This window comes from Protopterus annectens, chromosome 6.part0, assembly GCF_019279795.1.
Source record: "Protopterus annectens isolate FY-2018-M chromosome 6.part0, PAN1.0, whole genome shotgun sequence".
Lineage (NCBI taxonomy): Eukaryota > Metazoa > Chordata > Ceratodontiformes > Protopteridae > Protopterus > Protopterus annectens.
In genome coordinates, this window is record NC_056737.1 from 730229938 (window position 1) to 730254510 (window position 24573).

General features: G+C 45.0%; 1 protein-coding gene across 1 annotated transcript in view; it reads right to left on the reverse strand.

Moving 5' to 3' along the window:
* Positions 1-24573, reverse strand: part of LOC122803889 (probable serine/threonine-protein kinase kinX) — a 654852-nt gene that overhangs the window by 595911 nt on the left and 34368 nt on the right. The window contains exon 2 of the mRNA XM_044073571.1: positions 24081-24207. The gene's annotated coding sequence lies outside the window, so the exon portion shown is untranslated. The remainder of the gene's footprint in view (positions 1-24080; positions 24208-24573) is intronic.

Below are 24573 nucleotides of genomic sequence, written 5' to 3' on the forward strand. Positions count from 1 at the left end.
TGAGCCTGCTGTGAAGCACAGGATTTTCCTGCAGGATTCCCTTATGGGGATGTGGAGGTAGGCATCTTTTAGGTCTAGGGTTTTGTCAGCATAGGCAGCAGCTGTTGCAAAGTTAGCATTCTGAATTTGGGGAACAGCAGGGAGGTGTTCAAAATGGAGAGATCCAGGATGGGGTGCGAGTGCCCTCATTCCTGGGAACAAGGAATAGCCTGGAATAAAAGCCTTTGCCCGTTTGATCTGCAGGAACAAGTTCTACTGCCCTCTGGGATAGGAGAGTTTTGACTTGCTTTAAAGCCTCTACCCACTGATTTTGAGGTAAGTTTGAGTACCCTATGAGAACTGGGAGTTCATTGAAAATGAATTTGTATCCCTGAAAAATAATCTTCAGGACCCATCAGACCTTTGTTACAGATACAGACAGCCAATTTTCTTTGCAGAGGGACAGCCTTCCTCCTAGCTTTTGCTGGGTGAAAGGAGGGCAGTGGGAGTCATTGAGAGTTTTTGCAATAGAAGGATGGCTTAGAAATTCCTGCCTTTGGGGGCAGAAGTGGTCCACTGTTTGGTTCTCTGCTGTCCCTTGGATAGGGTCCTGGGTGGTCTGTCCCTGCGGGGCTTACCTTGCCCCTGTCTGCTAGGTGCAGGAAAAGACCAGTGCTTAAGAGGAAAAATTCCTGCTGAACCTAGGAGATTGAACCTGAAAGAAATATTTTACTGTTTGCACTGATTTTGCTTTGTCTTCCATATTTTTAAGCACCTGTTCTGCTTTTTCTTCAAACAAGTAGTCTTTTTCCAAAGGTGCATCAATTAATTTAGACTTGACATGATCAGGGAGAGGTTATTCCTTCAAACCTGCATGTCTCCTAATCACAGATCCAGAAACTTCTGCCCTGCTTTAAGGCTTCTAGTGCATCATATCCACAGTGTAAAGAGCGTTTTGCCACTTGACGAGAGTGCAGTAACTCTGCTAACGCTTTAGAATTGGCACAGCCAGAAAAGGTAGAAATCTTTTGCTTTAATAGTTCCAAAGTGTGTTGTTGATATTTTAACATATGGAACAGACAGTTGAATGCTCTGATAGCGAAGGTTGAAGAGGTGTAAACTTTAACTCATCTGTCCAGAGCTCTGGCATCTTTGTCAGGAGTAGGCTTCTTTGCAGAACTAGCCCTAGCTACTTTAGTTCACTCTGTAATGGCCTCCGCTTCTGCAGCAGGATTTATGTACAGGTATTTGTGAAAATCTGGTGGTTTGTAATTCCTGTCAGATTTACTGGGAGCAGGTGGGAGGGCGTCAGAGGCTAAGCTGGATTCATAGAAAACACCATCCACCACTTCTAAGATGGGGCAGATGGCCAGGTGCCTGTGCTGGGGCAGGTCTAGAAACTCTCAGCCTTTCCTTAGACTGACGGAAGTCCTGAGATTCCCAGTGTAAATGTTCCCAGAGGGTGTGTGAAGGGTTTCCCCAAAGGAAGTGTCTTCTGGTGGGGAGGCAGATGGAATGGATTCCTCTGCATCTGAATCCTCATAAGCAGTCAGAGCTCGTTGTTCCTCTTCAAAATCTGAATAATCAGATTCCTTAGAATCCTGCTCTGTCATTAGTTCAGGAGAAGGGTGTTTTTTCCTTTTAGATGTTGTGGCCTGACTTTTCCTGATAAGGGAGATAAGATCCGACCATCTTAAGCATTTGGGCTTAGGGTGGTGGAGTAGGAGTAAGATGGTGGCTAGAGGTAGATTTTCTAGGAGTGGCCTGGCTTCTAGGTCTAAAAGTAACCATAGGTCCGAGAGAAATGGTAGCCAGGTGAGAAGACATCCTTTTTTGCCTAGAATCAGTAGTGCGAAAGGCCTTCTCAGAAGCTGGTGCCTGCGTTGCGACTCTGGACCCAACTGAAGCAGAAACCACCAAAGGCTCAGAAGATGAAGATTTCTGCTGCATACCGGACTTTAAAAGGGTCTCGGCCTGCATAGATATTGTATCAGGCATCAGGGGCTGCGAAAGCACCTCACTGAATTCCAGAGAAGAGACAACCTGCTTAGCGGTAGAGTCATCGGAAGGCTTAGCCTTGTGTGGTTTGTCTCTATCTTTATCCCTACTTTTTTTTCAGAACGTCTACGGATTGCTGGCTGACAGACATTTGTGAAGACAGAAGACAAAAATACAAGTCTACAAAAAGAGCTCTACGACGAATGGTTCTCGCATTAAAGAGGGCACAGAACCGGCAACGGGGAAACGTCATGGTCTTGGCCTAAACAAGCAACACTGCATGAATGGAAGTCTGTGTGGGATTTGCTTTCCACAGGCAAGACAATTAACTTTTTCAGACATCGGTTTGTGCAAGAAAAAAGGATCCCCAATGGGGGTACTTAGCTTTAGATGTTTTCAGATGTAATCCAAGCTCTGGTAGCAACCAACCAGCACACTTGCGAACTGCTTCTGCTACGGGCTCTCCGGCAAGAAAGACTGATGTAATGGTGTCAGCTGCCTTGCTTTATAGCACTGACTACCTGATGTCAGTCTGCAAGCAACAGCAGCCAATGCAGAAAGACACTCACTCTAGTACTCGAGCCGGCCGAGGGCTACCACAGCAGGGATAACTGCAACAGTGAAACACGAAGAACATTGATAGTTTCACAAAGTATTTTTAGTGAAATTGCTGATATTTTCAAAGACTAGCTTGATAAAACTCCAGTCACATATTTCATGAAGGTAAGCCATGAAGTAAGCACAGAGGATTCCAGTAGCGATGCAGAGTAAAGTAAAAGTAGAACTAGACAAAATGGTGAATTTAAGTGTCCTTAGTCCAGTAGAAGAACAGACTGCATGGGTATCCTCCATAGTTGCAACTTATAAGAAAAGCTCAGATAATATTCGAATATGTACTGATCCAAGAGACTTAAAGCACTTAAGCATCCTCATCAACTCATACATACAATAGAATAGGTAGCCACTCTCATGCCAAATTGCAATGTTTTTTCAGTCTTGGGTGCAAAAAGATGCTTTTAGCAAATGTCGCCGGATCAGAAATCTTCATAGCTAACTACATTCACAGTACACCATTTGGTAGACCGAGATTTTTGAAAATGTCATTTGGAATCAATTCTGCCAGCAAAGTCTTTCAACATGCCATGGAACAAATCTTTTCTGGTTATCCACGCGCTATTACAGTAGACATAGGATGGTGGTTTGTAGGATGACGCTGGTCATCAAGAGGAGGAGGAGGAGTGTGAGGGCAGCACCAAAGATCAAATGGTGGAAATTGAAAAAGGGTAATTGTGAGGTGGAGTTGGGGGATGAGTTACATCAGGCAGTGGGTGGCAGTAAAGAGTTACCAAATAGCTAGGTAACTACAGCAGAACTACTAAGGGAGACGGCTAGAACAGTGCTTGGTATCATCACATCTGGACAGAGGAAGGACAAGCAGACATGGTGGTGGAATGAGGAAGTACAGGAGAGTATACAGACAAAGAGGTTGGCAAAGAAGTGGGATTGTCAGAGAAATTAAGTAGACAGGAGTACAAGGAGATTAGGAGCATGGCAAAGAGAGAGGTGGTGAAGGCCAAGGATAAGGCATATGAAGAGTTGTATGAAAGGTTGGGACACTAAGGAGGGAGAAAAGGACCTGTACCAATTGGCTAGACAGAGGGACCGAGCTAAAAAAGATGTGCAGCAGGTAAAGGTGATAAAGGATAATGAGGGAAACATACTCACAAGCGAGGAGAGTGTGCTGAGGAGATGGAAAGAGTACTTTGAGGGGTTGATGAATGAAGAGAATGAGAGGGAGAGAAGGTTGGATGATGTAGGGATAGTGAATCATGAAGTACAATGGATTAGCAAGGAGGAAGAAAGGATAGCTATGAAGAAAATGAAGAATGGAAAGGCTGTTGGCCCAGATGACATACCTGTGGAAGCATGGAGGTGTTTAGATGAAATGGCAGTGGAGTTTTTGACCAGACTGTTTAATAAAATCTTGGAAAGAGAAAGGATACCTGAGGAATGGAGAAAAAGTGTTTTGTTACCGATTTTTAAGAATAAGGGCGATGTGCAGAGCTGTAGTAACTACAGAGGGATTAAATTGATCAGTCACAGCATGAAGTTATGGGAAACAGTAGTGGAAGATATGTTAAGAAGGGACGTGATGATTAGTGATCAGCAGTATGGTTTCATGCCAGGAAAGGGCACTACAGATGCGATGTTTGCTCTGAGAGTGTTGATGGAGAAGTACAGAGAATGTCAGTAGTTGCATTGTGTTTTTGTAGAGTTAGAGAAAGCATATGACAGGGTGCCTAGAGAGGAGTTGTGGTATTGTATGAGGAAGTCAGGAGTGTCAGAGAAGTATGTATGAGTGGTACAGGATATGTACGAGGGTAGTCTGGCAGCGGTGAGGTCTACGGTGGGAGTGATGGATGCATTTAAGGTGGAGGTGGGGTTACATCAAGGATCAGCTCTGAGCCCTTTCTTATTTGCAATGGTGATGGACAGGTTGACAGACTAGATCAGACAGGAGTCCCCGTGGACTTTGATGTTTGCAGATGACATTGTGATCTGTATTGAGAGTAGGGAACAGGTGGAGGAGACCCTGGAGAGGTGGAGATATGCTCTAGAGAGAAGAGGAATGAAGGTCAGCAGGACCAAGACAGAATATATGTGTGTGAATGAAATAAAGGAATGGTGAGGATGCAAGGAGTAGAGGTGTCGAAGGTGGATGAGTTTAAATACTTGGGGTCAATAGTTCAGAGTAATGGTGAGTGTGGAAGAGAGGTGAAGAAGAGAGAGTACAGGCAGGATGGAGTGGGTGGAGAAGAGTGTCAGAAGTGATTTGTGACAGACGAGTACATGTAAGAGTGAAAGGGAAGGTCTACAAGAGGGTAGTGACACCATCTATGTTATATGGGTTGGCGACAGTGGCAATGACAAAAAGGCAGGAGTTTGAGCTGGATGTGGCAGAGTTAAAGATGTTAAGATTTGCACTGGGTGTGACGAGGGTGGACAGGATTAGGAATAAGTATATTAGAGGGTCAGCCCAAGTTGGAAGGTTTGGAGACAAAGCCAGAGAGGCAAGATTACGTTGGTTTGGACATGTGCGGAGGAGAGATTCTGAGTATATTGGGAAAAAGATGCTAAGGATGAAGCTACCAGGTAACAGGAAAAGAGGAAGGCCTAAGATAAGTTTTATGGATGTGGTGAGAGAGGACATGCAGGTGTGGTTGGTGTGACAGAGCAAGATGCAGAGGACAGGAAGAAATGGAAACAGGTGGTCCATTGTGGCAACCACTAACGGGAACAGCCGAAAGAAGATTATGATTACAGTAGACATTATTGTTGGAGTCAATGGTGAAGACTAACATAATAGAAATCTCAGGAAAGTTCTAGATCGTACACATGAAGTAAACCAAACTGAATTCTCACAAATGTAAATTCAAACTGAAAGTTACTTATGTTGGATATTTGTTTACCAGTTCTGGCTTACAACCAAATCTGTCTAAGCAAACAGCAGTCCTTGAGATGCCAGTCCCTCAGAATGTCACATCTTTGCAATGTTTTCTAGGTATGTTCAACTATTTAGGAAAATTTATCCCAGACGTGAGTGAGCTTTCTGTCCCATTATGTGAGTTGACACGCAAGATTGTAAACTGGTCCTGGTTGGATCATCAAAGAGCATTTGATATTCTTAAGAAAATTGCCAGTCCACCCAAAACCTGTAACTCTTTGTGATGCTTCAAAGTAAGGCCTTGGTGTAGCATGTCTTCAAGGCAGCACACCAGTAGCCTATGCATCAAGAACTATAACTCAGGAGATACATTATGCACAAATAATGAAAACTTTTGGCAGTAGTATTCGCATACTCGCAGTGCAATGATTATTGATGGCAGACCTATCCAAATACAGACTGATCAACCACTAGTGACAATTCTGAAAAAGCTAATGCATACCGTCCCCAGCACGATTGCAACGCATGTTAAAACTGCAAAAGTACAATCTCAATGCTACTTACAAAAAGGGCAAATACTTGTACTTTGCTGATGCTTTGTCACATGCACCCAGACAAACGACAGAGCAGCATGAAGATGAGAGAGAGGACTTTGAAATCATTAGAAGTCAGAATTTTTTCATCACATGATTAACTAAAATCACACAGCCTCTGACCCAGTTCTTCAGAAGCTGAAAAAGTTTATTAGTCAAGGATGGCCAACATGACAAACCAGTTTACCACTTGACATTCAGCAGTATTTTCCTTACCGAGATGAACTCATGATGGAAGATGGAATAATTATGAAGGATCCAAAAAGTGGCAATTCCTAAAGCATCACAACTTTAGGACTATATCAGGACTATATCAACATTTTGCAATGTGGTCACCCAGGTACTGAGTCAACCAAAAGAAGGGCAAAAAGAATTGTATTTTGTCCTTTTGTGTCTAAAGATAGAGAAGGAAACTCTTGAATGCTCAGTTTGCAACATACAGCACCGAATCGCATTAACAAGAACCACTTCAGCTACACCAAATTCCTGGATTACCATAGTCAATGGTTACAACAAATATTTTTGAATGGAATTGTCAACATTACTTTGCGTTAGTACAGTCTTACTCAGATTGGTTTGAAATTGACCTACTTCCTACCCTGACGTCCAGCACAGTCATTACAAAACTGGAGAGACATTTTTTTTTGTCCACGGTAGTCCACACAAAGTTATGTCTGATAATGGTGCACAGTTTACAAGTCAGCAATTTAAGATATTTGCTGAGTCTTGGGACTTTGATCATATTACCAGTAGTCCTGAGTATCCACAATTCAATGGGTTAGCTTTTTATGCTGGAAGCTGGAAAATCAGGGTCCCTGTTCATGAACTGGGAAACAGCTCGGCTCAATCTTGAAAGATCTAGAACAGGAGACTAAGTATTCCTGTTTGGGGGAACAAGAGTAGTCAGAGTTTTTCCAAATGGAGAACTGGCTCCATCACTTCCTGCGACACAAGTTCCTGTGACACAAGTTCCTGGATAATAAGTAGTAACAGATGCCTCAACTCTTGGGACAAGTGAAATCCCTATTATGTCAGGATCCTTCCCACTGGAGTCGATCATTTTGCAATAGTCTGAAGAACCCAATGTGTCTCATTATATTCCATCAATCTGGATGACATTTCGACAGTCTGCCAGGAAAACTTATAGAGGGGTTGTGAGAAAAAGAAATCCCACACAGTCACATTTGCCATCAGTTTTAGGTAGGCCACAGGGAACCTCCCAAGTTTTTCCTTACCGTTTCCCCCAGACTTTTAATTGGTCCTTTTTACTTTTTTTTTTGACTCGCAGCATACTGCAACATCCACATTCTCAGGTGTACAAAACAGCACAATTAGATTTATGTTTCTCATTTAACCCAAAAGATACATCAGTCTGACCCTAGAGACTGAAGATATAACATCAGTCTGACCCTAGCGACTGAAGATTTAACATCAGCTTTCCTTCAAAGGAAAAAACAACTGCAGTTGGACACTGACCAGTTCTGTCCCAATGAAGGATCACCACAAAACCAGTAAAAAATACAAAAATTCTTCTAATGCATGGTCAACCCTTGAGAGTGCATCAAAGATTGTACCAAAAGGACAGCTGCTACTGAGGGGTTTCTAACTAGACAAACAGAAGCATCCGCCTAAAATAATGAGAACCTTATGCATTTGGCCACCATGGACACACCCTCCTGAAGATTCAGGGTACTTAGGAAAGCCCAGATGAGAAGAATTTACACTGCAATGCAACAACCCAAATCAAAACAGAAGGACTTCCCTATGTAGCATCCAATGGCTGATTAACAAAAGGCATTGACTGTGCCTAGGGATACCATCCAGGCATAGTGCAAAAAGCGACAGCATGGTATTCATCTGAAGGATGCTTTTCTGTCAGAGTTACAATATCTCAAATATTACATGCTCACACATAATGGAGTGAAAAGTGACTGCCTGTACCTTTGTGCATTATTCTGGGGAGTTTCTCCATCAGTTAAGGGTGTGCAATTACAGCTGGTACAAAAAATCAAGAGGTTTTCAAGGCGGGCTAAAGACTGACCTTTGCAAAAAAAAAAAAAAAGTTATATACTCATCTTAACATTCCATCTGAGCAATTATACTTCATTTTTCTGCAACCTGGGGTTATTCGGATCCATATCAGATTTGAGCCGGCAACTTTACAAGCATGTGCTCCGAGCTCCAAGCTCCTCCCCCTTACCCATAACCCATCACCATCTCCTGCCTTCCCTCAGATCGAGTTTGCCACAACTCAAACCAATCAGCAACTCAACTTAGCAACAACCATACATGAAAATCTCATGAACAGTTTTAGGGGAAGGAGGGTGGGAAGGCTGCAGAAAAATGAAGTATAACTACTCAGATGGAACGTTATGGTGAGTACATAACATCTTTATCTGAAGTAGTTAACTTCATTTTATCTGCAACCAAACTCCTGGGACGCCCTCATGGAAGGATATTCCTGAGCACCGCAGAGCCGAAGGATGCTCTCACTCTGGAGATCAAACCCAACTTATGAGAAATTAAGGTATGTGACTTTGCTCAAGCTGCTGACGCAAAAATGTCATCCAATGAGACCCTAGACCAAAAGGCAGCAGAAGTCATCATAGATCTGGTAGAATGAGTTAACAGGACCAGGTGGAGACAAACCTTTGTCTTTGTAAATTTGCAAAATACATAGTGTAATCCATCTAGCTAAGGAAACCTTAGAGATGGCTTCACCCAAAAAGGGCTTAGAAAAAGATGAATAACTGGTCAGACTTAAGGAAGGGCTTTGTTCTGTGTAAATAAAAACAAAGTTGCAGTTTATATTCAGTTCTGAAAATTTGGAAAGAAAACAGGCAGGTTAATTGTTTGATTCAGAAGCCACTTTTGGTAAGAAAGAAGGGTTTGTACGGAGAGAAACCTTGCCCTTATGGAAGATAAAGTAAGGGGGCAAGGCAGACAAAGCCTGAAGCTCAGAAACCCTCCTAGCCAACATAATGGCCACTAGGAAGGCTGTCTTTCAGGATAAGAACTTCAAATCTACTGATGCTGCAGGTTCAAAGGGGGGAGCAACTAAAGCCTGGAGAACAAAGCTACGGTCCCAAGGAGGAACAGAGTCCATAATTGGAGGACACAAAAGAAAGGTGCCTTAAAGAAAACCCTTACACAGTCTAGAAGAGGCCAGGGTATTCATGTTTTCGCCAACGTGGAAATTCGAAATAGCTGCCAGTTGCACTTTCACAGCGGAGGAACTAGCCCTTTGACGAAAAATACTGGCTATGAAATCCAATACTGCAGAGACAGGGGCTGTAAAAGGATCCAGGTTTCTCTGAGAAGTCCAAATACAGAATTGTTTCCATTTACTGCAGTAAATTTTATTAGTGGAAGCCTTATGAGATGCCACAAGAATAGTCTTCACTGAAGACGAAAGACCGGGAGAGTCCTGGCAATCAAGGGAACTGGAGCAACCAAGCTGTCAGCTTGAGGCTGTCCAGGTTGGGCGGACAGGTGCCCGAAGGATGAGAAATGAGCTCCAGGCAGGGATCCAGAATCCAAGGAGGAGCTAGAACATGAGACCAGAGAAAGGGGAACCACACTTGACAAGGCCAGAATGCGGCAATGAGGATCACTTTGGACCCCAGTCGGCAAGCTCTCCAAAGAACCTTCGGAATGAGTGGTAACAGGGGATAAGCGTAGAGTAACGCAGGAGGCCAAGCATGGATTAGAGCATCATTGGGGGGATCCCTTGGTCAGGGAATCAGAGCAAAGAACTCGCTGCACTTCACACTGGAAGGAGATACGAAGAGATCGCAGCAAGGCTGTCCCCACGCAAGGAAGATCTCCTCCACTATCGACTTTTTCAGAGACAGCTCGGATTGCATTAGATTAGCCGAACTCAATCTGTCCTCTAAAATGTTAGAGCATCCCAGGATGTGTGTTGCAATCAGAAACAGACTAGTGGAGATCGCCCACTCCAACACTCTCATGGCCTCGCGACACAGAGGGCAAGATCTGGTTCCTCCCAGTTTGCTGATGTACTAGACTAGACAATAGACTTGTCTGACTGAATTGCAATAGTCCCCGGAGGAAGAAGTGTGGAAGGCTTGCAACAGAACATTGATGTGCAATCTGGTTTCGATCTGGGACCACGTGCCTTGGACCATCCAAATAATGCCCCCCCCCCACCCAAGCTGGGAGGAGTCTGTGGTCATTGTGGCTTTGGCTGTGGGTGAAACAAATGGGCGTTATGCTGCGAACTCCAGAGATTGGAGCCACCAGAGGAGTGCTGCTCTGCAGGCTTTGCTGATTTGAATTGGACATTCCATGGGGAGATCCAGCCAAGACCACTGTACAGCTAGAGTCCATTGAAGAACACACATGTGAAGACGCACACAGGGGAGGATAGAGATTGCTGCAGCCATAAAGCCCAGGGCTCTGAGAATGTCGCCCGCCTTCAGTAACGTGGGGCCAAGAATTATTGATACATGAGGCCGTAGACTCTGGACCCTGTCTGGAGTTAGAAAGACTAAGTCGAAGGGTGTCCAACCATGCCCCGATAAACTCCAAGACCTGTACTGGGTCCAAGAGGGACTTGGAAACATTGATAGTAATCCATACTAGGTCTGCAAGATAAAGGAAGGAGTCTCTGGCTTGGCAATGAAGACGCTTGGCTGAAGCAGCAAGGAGCCAATAGTCTAGGTAAGGGAATACCCAAACCCCTGAATCCTCAGGTGAGCCGCTACAACTGCCATTACCTTGGTAAAACCCCAGGGGGTTGTGGTGAGACCGAAGAGTAGGGCTCTGAAATGGAAATGAGTGGCTCCCAGCCGGAAGTGAAGGAATCTCCTGGAGTTTCTGTGAATTTTCATATGGGAGTAAGTGTCCTGGAAGTGTATCGAGCACATGCAGTCACATTCTCGAAGATAAAGTAGAATGGACTACAGGGTGACCATCCGGAATTTGTTTTGCAACAGCCAGGTTTAAGGTTGACAGGTCCAAAATGGGTCTGATGTCTCCCGTCTTTTTTGGCACTAAAAGAAAATGGAGTAAATGCCTGACCCGGACTGATCGGGGGACCAGTTTGATGGCTCATTTGTGAAGCAGCTTGGAAACCTTTAGCGCTGCCATCTCCCTTTCAGCAGGTGGGAAATCTGGGAGGCATTTTGGTTGGATTGGAGGGGCAACAAACAGGATGGTATAACCTCTGGATATTATTTGAAGCACTCAAAAATCCGCAGTTATGGACTCCCACGCCATTAGGTGCAATGATAAATGTACATGTTCAAGTGTATTCACTGTTGCACTCATTACATTTGGGTTATCCGCCTGCAGGTAGCCCTCAGCCGGCCTGAATACCAAAGTCTTGGATTCCTGAGTCAGATGTGGTCTCTTCTTCCATGACATCAGGTAGTCAGGGGTATAAAACATGCAGTCTACGCCATTACATCCGTTTTTCTTGCCACAGATATCAGTTACCCCCATAATAGGAATCAATTATATGTAATCTCTCACGAACACCAACCATTCCAGTAAATGAAACAAATAAGCAGAAAACTGGAATTATATGTACACCTCCAACAATAAGCAAATGCACCAGAAACTCAAATACATGAAACAAGACAGAAAGGTACAGCCAAGAGAAGTCAGGGGGCTGGAGGGAGGGTAACCAGAACTGCAACAGTGAATACACTCGAACATCTACATTTATGGTAAGTGTACACAACTGTACTATGTTCTTCATGTTTTACTGTTGCAGTCATTACATTTGGGTTGATTCCCAAAGCTAAGGAAGGGAGTAGGAAGTTAGAGAACATTAGGGCCAGCTATTAAGCCCTGCAAAACTGCAATGGCAAAACCAGCTCTGGATTTAGAAAAGATAGGCATGTGGTAATGCTTGGTGAAGGTATGTACAGAGCTCCAGGTAGCAGCTTCTAGGATGTCCCTGGTAGGGACTCCTCTGAGAAAGGCTGTAGAGGTAGATGCAGCCCTGGTGGAATGTGGTCAAATCCCCTGTGGGTAGGTTTTCCATGGTGCTTATAGCAGAAATTAATGCATTGGGCTATCCATTTAGAAAAGGTTTGCTTTGAAATGGCCTTCCCCTCTGCCCCTGCAGCAAAGTCAACTAGCAGCTGTTCAGATTTACTGAGGGGCTTAGTCCTGTCCAAATAAAATCTAAGTTTTCTGTGCACATCCAAAGAATGCAGTATTCTCTCTCCTTTGTTTTGTGGATTCGGGAAAAAGGTAGGCAAAATGAATGGACTGATTTAGGGTTACACTAGACTCGCCCTTGGGCATGAGGATTGTTCCTGAGGGAAATCCTGTCTGCAGAGAAGATAATGAAAGGCTCCACTGCCATGAGGGCCTATAATTCAGACATTTCTTGCTGAAGTGATGTCTAGAAGAAAGGCTGTTTTCCAAGAAAGGAATTTCAAATCTGCAATTGCAGCTGGATCAAAAGGAGGGAGAGTGAGCTTTTTCAATACAAAGTTAAGGTCCAAGGCTGGAGAAGGGGCTCGCCTGGGGGTTCTTAAATTTTTAGTCCCTCTGAGGAATTGCTTTAACAGGGGGTGCGAGAAGAGGGGCGGTTCAGTATTATAATGTGCTGAAATGGCAGAGGCATGAATTTTAATTGACGAGAAGGATAGGCCCTTGTAGAGCATTTCTGATAAGTACTGAATATGAGGTAAGCTAGGCACAGTAGTGCCCATACCCTGAGTCTGGCTCCAGGAACAGCATCTTTTCCACTTTTCAGCCTAGGATTTTCTAGGATTAGATCTCCTTGCTTCCAGGATGACATCTAGCACCTGCTTACTCAGGGATGCTATTGGAGAGCTCAAGGAATTAGCCAGGCTGCAAGGTTCAGAGTTTCAAGCAGACGGTGCAGAATCTGGCCTGCCTGCTGGGAAACCAGGGAAGGTGTCTGAGGTAGGGGCCACGGATCCAGAAGTATCATACTGCGCAAGACAGGGCACACCAGTGTTGGCGAGGCCAGTCTGGCGCAATCAGTATTGTCCTTGGTTTGTCCTGTTTGATATTTAGCAGAACCTTCAAGAGGAGAGGCAGAGGGGGAAGGCATAAACTGAGAGACTTTCCCAGGTAAAGGAGAGGGTATCCACTTTCCACGCGTGACTGTGGGAAGGCCTTGTGCAGAATTTGTCCAAATGGTAGTTCTGAGGGGAGGCAAACAGGTCTATCTCTGGAGTCCCCCATTTGTTCCTCAAGAGATTGAATATTTTTGGCTGCACTTTCCATTTGTGTAGGTCCATGAGATTTCTGCTTAGGTCGTCTGACAGTGAATTTAGCTTGACTGGCCGGAATTGAGCTTGTAGGTGCACTTGGTAGCTCAAGGCTGTGTTACACAGAGCCATCGCTAGTCTGAAGAGAGAGTACGAGTGGGCTCCCCCTGCTTGTTTATGTACCACATAACTGTGGTGTTGTCTGTCTAACAATAATTGTCCTGGAAGGATGTGGTCTTTGAAGGCTGTCAGGGAATTCTGTACAGCTAACATTTCTATTTGGTTGATATGCAGGTACATCGGACTCTGGTTCCATTTGCCCTAAATGCACCGTCCTGCCAAGTGAGTCCCCCATGCATAGTCTGATACGTCTGTAGTCATGGTTTGAGCGGCAGTGGTTAGATTGAAAGGGAGACCCTTGTTGAGGTGGCAGGCCTCTGCCCACCAAAGGAACTCTGTCTTTATACAAGGAATGATAGGAATTATTGATTACAGGTCCTGAGAATGTTGACACTATAAGCTTTTTAGATACCATTGTAGTTTCCTCATATGCAGTCTTGCATATGAAATTAGTAGAATGCAACAGGCCATGAACTCCAGGGCTTGCAGGATTTTCCTTGCAGATAGCTGGGTCTTTGTGGCCAGTAGTTTGAAATAGGCTGTCAAATGAACTTGTCTCTCTGGCGGGAGGTAAGCCATCTGGGAAGTTGTGTTCAAGCTTGCTCCCAGGAATACAATTTGTTGGCAGAGTCTTCTGTCTGAAAAATGCAATGGCTGAAGCTAGACACTTTGTGAATACTCTGGGCGCAGTAGATAAGCCAAAGAGAAGTGCAGAGAACTGATAGTGCATAGAGCCTGCTCTGAAGCGTAGGTATTTCCTGCAAGATTCCCTTATTGGAATGTGCAGGTAAGCTTCCTTTAAGTCTAAGGTTGCCAACCAGGCATCTTTGCCTAGCATAGGAAGCAGCTGTTGAAGTGTTGGCATTTTGAATTTTGGGATTACCAAAAAGGTGTTTAGAATAGAGAGGTCCAGGAAAGGATGTCAGGAGCAGTCTTTTCTGGGTACCAGGAAAAGTCTTGAATAAAAACCTTGCCCCCTTTCTTCTGCTGGGACAGGTTGAATAGCCCTAATACTTAGAAGAGAGAGAACCTGATGTTGAGCCTCTGCCCACTGATTTGGCGGTAGGTCTGGCCAACCGTTTGGGGTTAAGGTGTGGAAGTGGAATCTATATCCTTGGAAAACTATGTTTAAAACCCATTTGTCCTGGGTAATGAGTTCCCAGTTTTTTGCATGCAAGGCGATCTTTCCCCCTAAGGGAGCAGGCAGTTGAGCAGGGCTTGGAAGGGTTAAAGTCATTGTGACATTTTTCCATGAGGGGAGTCTTACTACTTCCAGATCTGGAAGTTTGAGGCCCCCCCCCCCCCCCCACTGCTTAGGCCTGTGTGTACCTTGAGACTGTAGCCTAGTGGTCTGCTGTTCCTGAGTTTGGACTGAAGGCCTGGAAGAGACTTGAAAGGACCAATTCTTAGGTCAATGCCTACTAATTCTGGGAGGCTGTACTTGCAGGAAATCTTTAACAGTTTGCATAGATTTAGCTTTTTCCTCAATCTTTTTAAGGACTTTTTCTGCTTTGTTGCCAAACAGGCGGTCTTGGTTTAAGGGAGCATCCAGTAATTTAGCTTTAACATAATCTGGCAAGTTTTCCTATTTAAGCCAAGCATGCTTTCCAAGCACAGACCCAGTGACAGCAGCCCTGCAAGATGCTTCTAAAAAGTCAAAACCACATTGCAAAGTATGTTTACCAACTAGTTCAGCAGAACGCATTACATCTTGTAATTCTTTACGTTCAGCACAGTCAGGAATCAACATAATTTTCTGTTTAAGTAGTCCCATAATCATCATCTTCTTTCAGCTGTTCCAGATAAGGGTCGCCAAAGCAGATCACCTGTTTCCATTTCTTCCTGTCCTCTGCATCTTGCTCTGTCACACCAACCACCTGCATGTCCTCTCTCACCACATCCATAAACCTCATCTTACGCCTTCCTCTTTTCCTGTTACCTGGCAGCTTCATCCTTAGCATCTTTTTCCCAATATACTCAGCATCTCTCCTCAGCACATGTCCAAACCAACGTAATCTTGCCTCTCTAGCTTTATCTCCAAACCTTCCAACCTGGGCTGAACCTCTAATATACTTATTCCTAATCCTGTCCACCCTCGTCATACCCAGTGCAAATCGGCCACATCCAGCTCAAACTCCTGCCTTTTTGTCAAGGCCACTGCCTCCAACCCATATAACATCGCTGGTCTCACTACCCTCTTGTAGACCTTCCCTTTCACTCTTACAGGCAAGTCATCTGTCACAAATCACTCCTGACACTTCTCCACCCACTACATCCTGTCTGTACTCTCTTCTTCACCTCTCTTCCACACGCACCGTTACTCTGAACTACTGACCCCAAGTATTTAAACTCATCCACCTTCGCCACCTCTACTCCTTGCATCCTCACCATTCTTCTATTCTCCCTCTCATTCACACACATATATTCTGTCTTAGTCCTGCTGACCTTCATTCCTCTTCTCTCTAGAGCATATCTCCATCTCTCCAGGGTCGTCTCCACCTGTTCCCTACTCTCACTACAGATCACAATGTCATCTGCAAACATCATAGTCCATGGGGACTCCTGTCTGATCTCGTCTGTCAAACTGTCCATCACCTTTGCAAATAAGAAAGGGCTCAGAGCTGATCCTGGATGTAACCCCACCTCCACCTTAAACGCATCAGTCACTCGCACCGCAGACCTCACCGCTGCCAGACTACCCTCGTACATATCCTGTACCACTCTTACATACTTCTCTGACACTCCTGACTTCCTCATACAATACCACAACTCCTCTCTAGGCACCCTGTCATATGCTTTCTCTAAGTGTACAAAATCACAATGCAACTCCTTCTGACATTCTCTGTACTTCTCCATCAACACTCTCAGAGCAAACATCGCATCTCTAGTGCTCTTTCCTGGCATGAAACCATACTGCTGTTCACTAATCATCACGTCCCGTCTTAACATAGCTTCCACTACTCTTTCCCATAACTTCATGCTGTGACTGATCAATGTAATCCCTCTGTAGTTACTACAGCTCTGCACATCACCCTTATTATTAAAAATCGGTACCAAAACACTTTCTCCATTCCTCAGGCATCCTCTCACTTTAAGATTTCATTAAACAATCTGGTTAAAAACTCCACTGCTATTTCACATAAACACCTACATGCTTCCACAGGTATGTCATCTGGGCCAACAGCCATTCCATTCTTCATTCTCTTCATAGCTATCCTTACTTCCTCCTTGCTAATCCATTGTACTTCATGATTCACTATCCCTACATCATCCAACCTTCTCTCCCTCTCATTCTCTTCATTCATCAATCCCTCAAAGTACTCATCTCCTCAAGACTCTCCTCGCTTGTGAGTATGTTTCCCTCATTATCCTTTATCACCTTTACCTGATGCACATCTTTCCTAGCTCGGTCCCTCTGTCTAGCCAATCGGTACAGGTCCTTTTCTCCCTCCTTAGTGTCCAACCTTTCATACAACTCTTCATATGCCTTATCCTTAGCCTTCACCACCTCTCTCTTTGCCATGCACCTCATCTCCTTATAGACCTTTCTACTTTCTTCATCTCTCTGACAATCCCACTTCTTTGCCAACCTCTTTGCCTGTATACTCTACTGTACACTTCCTCATTCCACCACCATGTCTCCTTGTCGTCCTTCCTCTGTCCCGATGCGATACCAAGTACCTCACACTCCTCCTCTTCTTGATCACCAGCTTCATCCTACAAACCACCATCCTATGCTGCCTAACTACACTTTTTCCAGTCACCACTTTACAGTCTCCAATCTCCTTCAAACTGGCCCTCTTACGTAAGATATAATCCACCTGTGTGCATCTTCCTCCACTCTTGCATGTCACCCTATACTTCTCCCTCTTGTTAAAGTACGTATTCACCACAGCGATGTCCATCCTTTTCGCAAAATCCACTACCATCTGACCTTCTGCATTCCTTTGTTTAACACCATACCTACCCATCACTTCCTCATCCCCCTCTGTTCCCTTCACCAACATGCCCATTGAAATCTGCTCCAATCACCACTTTGTCACCCTTGGGTAGAGTCATCACCACTTCATCCAATTCACTCCAAAATGTTTTCTTTCTCATCCATTGCACACCCAACTTGTGGAATATATGCACTAAACATTCATCATTACACCATCAATTTCCAGCTTCATAAACATCATTTTATCTGACACTCTTCACCTCCAAAACACTCTTAGCATACTGTTCCTTCAGAATAACTCCTATGCCATTTCTCCTCCCATCCACACCATGATAAAACAATTTGAACCCACCTCCAATACCTAGCCTTCCTCCCCTTCCATCTGGTCTCTTGCACACACAATATACCAACCTTCCTTCTGTCCATCATATCAGCTAGCTCTCTCCCTATACCAGTCATACTGCCAACATTCAAAGTTCCGACCCTCACTACCACAGTCCTAGCCTTTCTCCTCTCTTCCTGCCTTCAGCCATGCCTTCTGCCTCTTCTCCTCCTTCGGCCAACAGTAGCCCAATTTCCACCAGCACCCTGTTGGCTAACAGTACTGGTGGCAGTCATTAACCCGGGCCTTGACCGATCCGGTATTGAAATATTTACTAGTGACTGCATGAAATGATTTGAAGTTTTATGCCGGATGCCTTTCCTGGCACAACCCTCCCTCCATTTATCCGGGCTTGGGACCGGCACAAAGAAATGCACTGGCTTGTGCATCCCCAGTGGCTGGGTTCCCATAATATGCTGCTGATACTTTAACTTATGAAACTGGCAGTTTAAGGCCCTAATGGCCAAAGAAGTGTATACCTTCTTACCCCATCTGTCCAAGGCCCTGGAATCTCTATCAGAGGGGGTAGGGTTTTTGGCAGTTGTAGCCTTAATGCCTTTTGGTCCTTGGGAAATGGTCTCTGGATCCGCAGTAGGATTCTTGAAGAGGAAAGTGCGAGAGTCAGGTTATCTGTAATACCTGTCAGGTTTTCTGGGAGCTGGAGGTAAAGTGTCTGGGGCCAGGCTAGATTCTAAGAAGGCATAATCTACAATGTCCAGAACAGGAGGGATAGCTAAAGGCCTGTGTTGAGGGAGGAGTAAGAATTCCCTAAGCCTCTTTTTGGAGTCAGAGTAATCTTGGCTTTCCCAGTGGAAATGCTCACTAAGAGTGTGCAAGGTTTCACCACAAGAAAAATCTTCTGCAGTGGAAGCAGAGGGAATGGAATCCTCTGCATCAGAATCCTCATAGGTAGATAAGGGCAAATCCTGGTAATCAGAAGAAACAGAAATTTCAGAATCCTGATCAGAAGGAAAATCAGTACTAGGTCTCTTGGATGGGGAAGGCTGGCTTCCCCTAATTAAAGTAATAAGGTCTTCAGCCATTCTTATCATTTGTTTTTTAGGCATATGGGCCTGACCATGCCGTTTGGACGTCAGTTTTCTAGGTGTGGGTCGAGTTTTAGGCCTTGAAGAAGATGGCGTCTGTTTGAAATGCAAGTCTGTAGGCCTGAATACACCCTCTGAAGCCGGTGCCTGCACAGTGGCTCTGGACCCATCCAAGGTAGAGATATCTGCAGGTTCCATAGTCGAAGAAGAATCTTGCGGCATACCAGACTCCGAATGGGTCTCAGCAGAGGCCTGTGAATCTGAAGTAACGGGTATCAGGGGCTGCGAAAGTGCCTCACTGAATACCAGCGAACTGGCGATTAGCTTAACGGAAGCGTCGTCTGCAGTTTTGGACCTTTGCGGTCTGTCTATCTTTACGTTTTTTTCAGAATATCTGTAGTAGGATGGCTTACCAAAGCCATTTCTGGATAGTTCAACCGAGTAGCAAAATAATTTGCTGGAAAAATAGGCAAATAGTTCGGGGGTTGAATATGGCACAAAACCGACAGCGAGAGACGTCGTGGTCTGGGCCTAAGCAAGGAATGCAGTAGGAATGAAAATCTTTATGAAGTATCTGGTTTCCACAGGTAAGACAATTGTTAAGTTTTACTGACAACGGTTTAAGAGCAAGAAAAAGGATCCTCAATGGGGTACTTGGCTTTTTTGAAGACTTTGGTTCTGAAACTCGAAAATGAAAATTTCAGGAGTCGGCAGACCGGCACTTGCGAACTGCTTCTGCTTCGGGCACCGTGCAGCAAGAAAGACTGATGTAATGGTGTCGGCTCCATGTATTATACTCCTGATGACCTGACATCATGGAAGAAGAGACAGCATCTGACGCAGGAATCCAAGACTTTGATAGTCAGGCCGACTGAGGGCTACCTGCAGGCAGATAACCCAAATGTAATGACTGCAACAGTGAAACGCGAAGAACATCCGAAGTTCCTCGGACCTCCTCTGCCTCTAAGACTGCGTCTGTCATGTCCCCCTCTGTCTCTAGGGGACGAGTTGTCCTGAGAGTCCCAGGAAAACTGCGATTATCTGAATCGCATCTTCTTTTGCTCTCTCTGATTCCTGGAAAAGGATCTTTGAGGACTAGAGAAGTAGATTCCGACAGCAGACAAGGTCTTCCCAGCTTTTTCACTCTGGACAAGGGTGTCACGTACAGTCTTACCAAAAAGAGAAGAACCATAGAAGGGAGCATTCGTAAAAGATGCCTTGAATGGGTCTGCAAACTGACGCAGTCCGAGCCAAGGGTGTCGCCTCATAGCTATGCCGGTCTCAGCCACCCTAGCTGTTCCTTCCAAAGCATGGGAAAGGTGGCGCATGGACATGTTTGATACTGACTTCAGAGTCAACATTTTTGCGGAGAACAGATGCTTGTCCTCCTGCGACAAAATCTCTGGGGGAGACTCCGCTATCTCCCTGACTAGGTCTTGCTGCAGTCGTATAATGTGTGCCAAGTAGTTCAGCACTCTGATGGAAAACGTCACTGAAGTACTCCTTGTCCGGAGGGTGGACAGAGGAACTTTCCAGAGCCAGTTCCCTCTTTGTGGCTGCTGCAACCACCACAGCATCCACAGGGGATCCCTTATACCATTGCCTGTCGGGGGGTGGAGAAAATCTTGTCTGGGTGTTTAGGTATCAGATCTATGGTGTCCGGCTCCTTCCATGCCCGAGTGCTATTAAGACCTACCAAGGGATCCACCAGCGGGGAGACCAAGGACGTAGATGGGCCTGTGCCAAAAGCCTCCAGGAAAACTGATTCATCCGCAGAAGGTTTTGGCGCCGACTGACCTCCCCTCTGGCAGAGGATCTCCATTGATGTCTCCAAAGGAGACATCCTCGGAAGGTGACCAGGGGGAACCTTCATCTAAATCAGTGTCTTCTGTAAGGGACTCAGGGAAGTCCAGGTGCTTCCTTTTGCATGTTTGCTTACGAGGACCCTCTTCAGTGGGACTCTCTGAAGAGGGCTCGTGAGCCGCGGGGGGCTCCCCGGGTCCACCGTGAGGATCGGGGCTAAGACTAGGGTAGCTGAAGCTCTGAAGAAATGGCTTGGATACGACAAAGTTCGAGCTGAAGACACCTCCATCCCCTCCAGTCAGACTCCCCATCCTCGGCCCAGAGATCTGCTCGGATCCAAGCTTGTCGGATCAGGGGAACTCAAGGTAATCGCCGAAGTAGAGGTTGGAGGAACCATCGGCACTGAACCCCCAGCTCCGAAGAGCCTCGGATTCATAAACCCGGAAACCGAATCCCGGATCAGGGAAGGAGAAATCAGATGAAAGAAGGGCATGGAGGACCCCCCCCCCGCATCCAGAGGGAGAGGGGCCTGGTAAAACTCCCATCTGGATTTGGGTCTGAATACATCTCATCCATTTCATATCCATTTCAGAGAGACTGAGTCGAGTGCGAAGAAGCAACAGACTCTGATCTGGTTGGTCGCTGGGAGGATCTGAAGGAAGGCCTCTATTCCGAAGGCTCAGTCGGCTCCGGAGAATCTGGGGGAGTGGAGCCGAGGAGACACAGGTCTCAATACCTTGGAAGGTGGGATAGGGAAGGACTCCCAATCTGGAGACCATTTATGGGGCCTATCCCCTTTCTTCTCTCTCTCTCAGCTGTCTGTATCGTTTCTTTTGCCTCTCCCTTTCGCATCCCCTTTAGTAGGTCTAGCGAGAGGGTGAGTCCCAGCCTGGGGGGGGGGGGGGGGGGATTGGGCAGGAGATGCAGAAACAGCGGCTGAAGAGTCCAACGTGTGAGCAGGCCTTTAGCCACCAGTTTCGCCTTCCTATCTTTCAGGGCCCTCGGAATGAATCCAGTACAGACACACTGCACCCGGCAGATAAATAGGCTACGCCCAGGTAAACACACAAAGTGTGACTATCCACCGGTGAAGGCTTAGGGCCACAGACTGTGCATTTTTTTAAAGTAGCTTTCGGCTGATGCGACATTTTCACACACAGCCACACCTACCAACCCCAACACACTATTGACCACCCACACCTATAGGGAAGGGAAGGGCTTACACAATAACTACCTCACAAACTAAAACTTATTTTTTTTTCTTTTATAACCGACTATCAAGCGTTTAGGGGGAGGAAAGGGAACTAACAAGTAAAACTTTCTCACTCACAGAAGAAAAAAAATATCCCAAAAGCACTTACGAAAACCCTAAGGCTCAGAGCTACAGAGACCATGATGCTGATGCACGAAGCGGCAAACGAGATCGGAGGGAAAACAGGAGATGTTGATGGGTTATGGGTAATGGGGGAGGAGCTCGGAGCAGATGCATGTAAAGTTGTCGGCTCGGATCCGATATGGATCAGAATACCCACAGGTTGCAGATAAAATGAAGGTAACTACTTCAGATTATTTCAAAGACCCTCGTTTACATTAAAAGCAACGAGTGGCTTTCAAGCAAATAATATCAAAGAAAAAAAGATGCAGGAAATCCACTTATATCTCATAGCAGGATCCTTAGAACAGATGTACCGTATGTGCTAATCAAAGTCACTGATGGCAAAAGTAGAAAAATAACTGTCCACCCCCTCTTGAAATGAACACAAAAAATCTCCTACCTGCTTCTAAAATCGAGAAATCCTGTATGGTCCCTTGCACCAATAAAGTCTAAGCATATTTCAAGAGTTCAGCTGAAATAGACAGACCTACCAGTGAAATTCTAGTGAGTATCCAAAATGGTCCAACGTCAAGAACCCACATGCTCCTTGTGATGATTCGCCGAGAGAGAGAATTTGAGAAACCCCACCAACCAAACATTTAACAATCAAAATTATAACAGTGACTGTGCCACCTAGGAAATTAATCATCCTGGCCAACTGCACTAGCAAGGCCAAATGTACGTCCTTGAGCAACAAGGAGACCTTCCTCATTTAGAGTTGGTCACGTCTAACACAGAAATGTTAGAAAGTGACAGAAGAGATCATAAAGGACCTAACCAGAGGAAGAGGGTCCTGCCTCCTCTTGAGAAGGTCTTTAGCCAAACTCAGATTAGGCTGATAAAGGAACATCTCCTCCAGGAAAAGTTGGTATCCAGTATTTTGTTCCTCATTTGCTCTTTAAGGAAGGAGAGCCATGGCCTTTTCCATCCGGCAAGAGCTTACAATTCAGCCAACAGCCAAAGTGTCAGCACAGTCAAGATTACAGCAGACCACAATGTCTACACTGGAAAACGTGAAGATTTTATGCAAATCCTCCTTAAATCCAGATTTAGGAAAGTTAGAGTTTGTCCAGTGTTTTGTTTACAAAATGTGCCTGAAACCAGAGCAGGGTACATGATCAACTGTGGGTCCCAGGCCCCAACGACTAAAAAAAAAATACAGAATGTAAACATCCTGTCTAGATCTCCAGTGTAATCAATAAGACATAATGTCATCTCTGGAACCTACAATAGGCCAAACAGTTCCACTGAAGTCAGTCAGTAAGATGCATCAGGGATCAGATTAGGTGAAATAGACTCCAGCTAATCATCTAAATTAAGTGTAGTAGAAGAAATTCTGGCTGCATCTCAGGAGTTGATTTTCACTCTCTCATTGTCAAAGTACTTAAAAGCTGCACAGAGCTAGATGCAGCCTGAGCCCCTGCTAGTCTCCAGCGCAGGCTTGTTAATCAACATGTGCCTAAACAAGTCTATAATAATTTCACAACCTACAGGGTTCTGAGGGGTTACTATCTGGACACCAAACTTTCTCTGAGGTGCTACAGGACTGGATATCGCCTCTCACTGCTTGTTCTTCTGGAGATGCTCTTACACCAAGCTGCAAGGAGAAATCCTTCTCCAGTCTACATGCAAAGATCTCTCCTCTTCCTCCACTACTGTGAAGTGGGCCAAAAACATCTTCCACCTTAAACATAAAGAAGTTGGACTGAATCTGTGGCAGTTGTCAACTGAAACAATAATCAATGCACTGCACCCCTTTGCAGGCATTTGACTGGCACAAAGGTGTTTCCTATGATGTTTAGGTACCAGAAAGCAGCACTTCCACCAGCAGTAACTGGGATTGTAACCTCAATGATTCAGTGCTTTACAAAACAGTTATGATCTAGGGACAGCACTGATTATACAGCCAACACCTTACATCTTAGGTAAGTCAGTAAACCACATAGCAAACCCAAAGTATGATTTTGCTGAAGAAATGCCAACTGCCAAAGCCCAATTTCATGAGAAAAAATGTTAACACAAGACCCCCAAAGGGTGGGATTCAACTTCAGAACTATTTTTCTGACACTGAGCAATTTTGTTAAGACCCAAGCTAAATCTGTACCACACAAGCAAAACAGAAAAAATCCAAAATACATACATTTGGATGAAGGAAAAATGCATTAAAAACAGAAAATACCTTTACTTTCTTTTAAAGCTGTCACTGGTCTTGTGGAATGAGATTGTTCTATCTTTGCTTTAACTGGAATAGTGTTCTCCTTCTGGCCCTTCCTATTTGCTGTTCCAAACGTAGAAAGACATGGAATCTGAAAAAATTAATACTTCACATCATTCCTTCTACCAAGACAGTATGAATGCTATAAAGAATGCAAGTTTATGTTTATCATTCCCTATTCTAAACGGGTCTATATTAGAACATTGAATTTTCAGAACTTTGAATGTTCTAATATCGACCCCTATTCAGCGAAAGCAGAAAATATCAAAACAGAAAACCAAATTTTTTCCTAGGGAAAGAATTTGGTTGTCACTTTCTGTTGCTTCGGTATTTTCAGCGCTGTGGTTTAAACTTATGGGTCGGGTTCAGGTAAGTGTGCGATTGAGTGCAGGTTAGGTTAGTTAGGGTTAGGGTGCGGGTTAGGTATGTGTGCGATTGTGTGGCCGTGAGGGTTAGG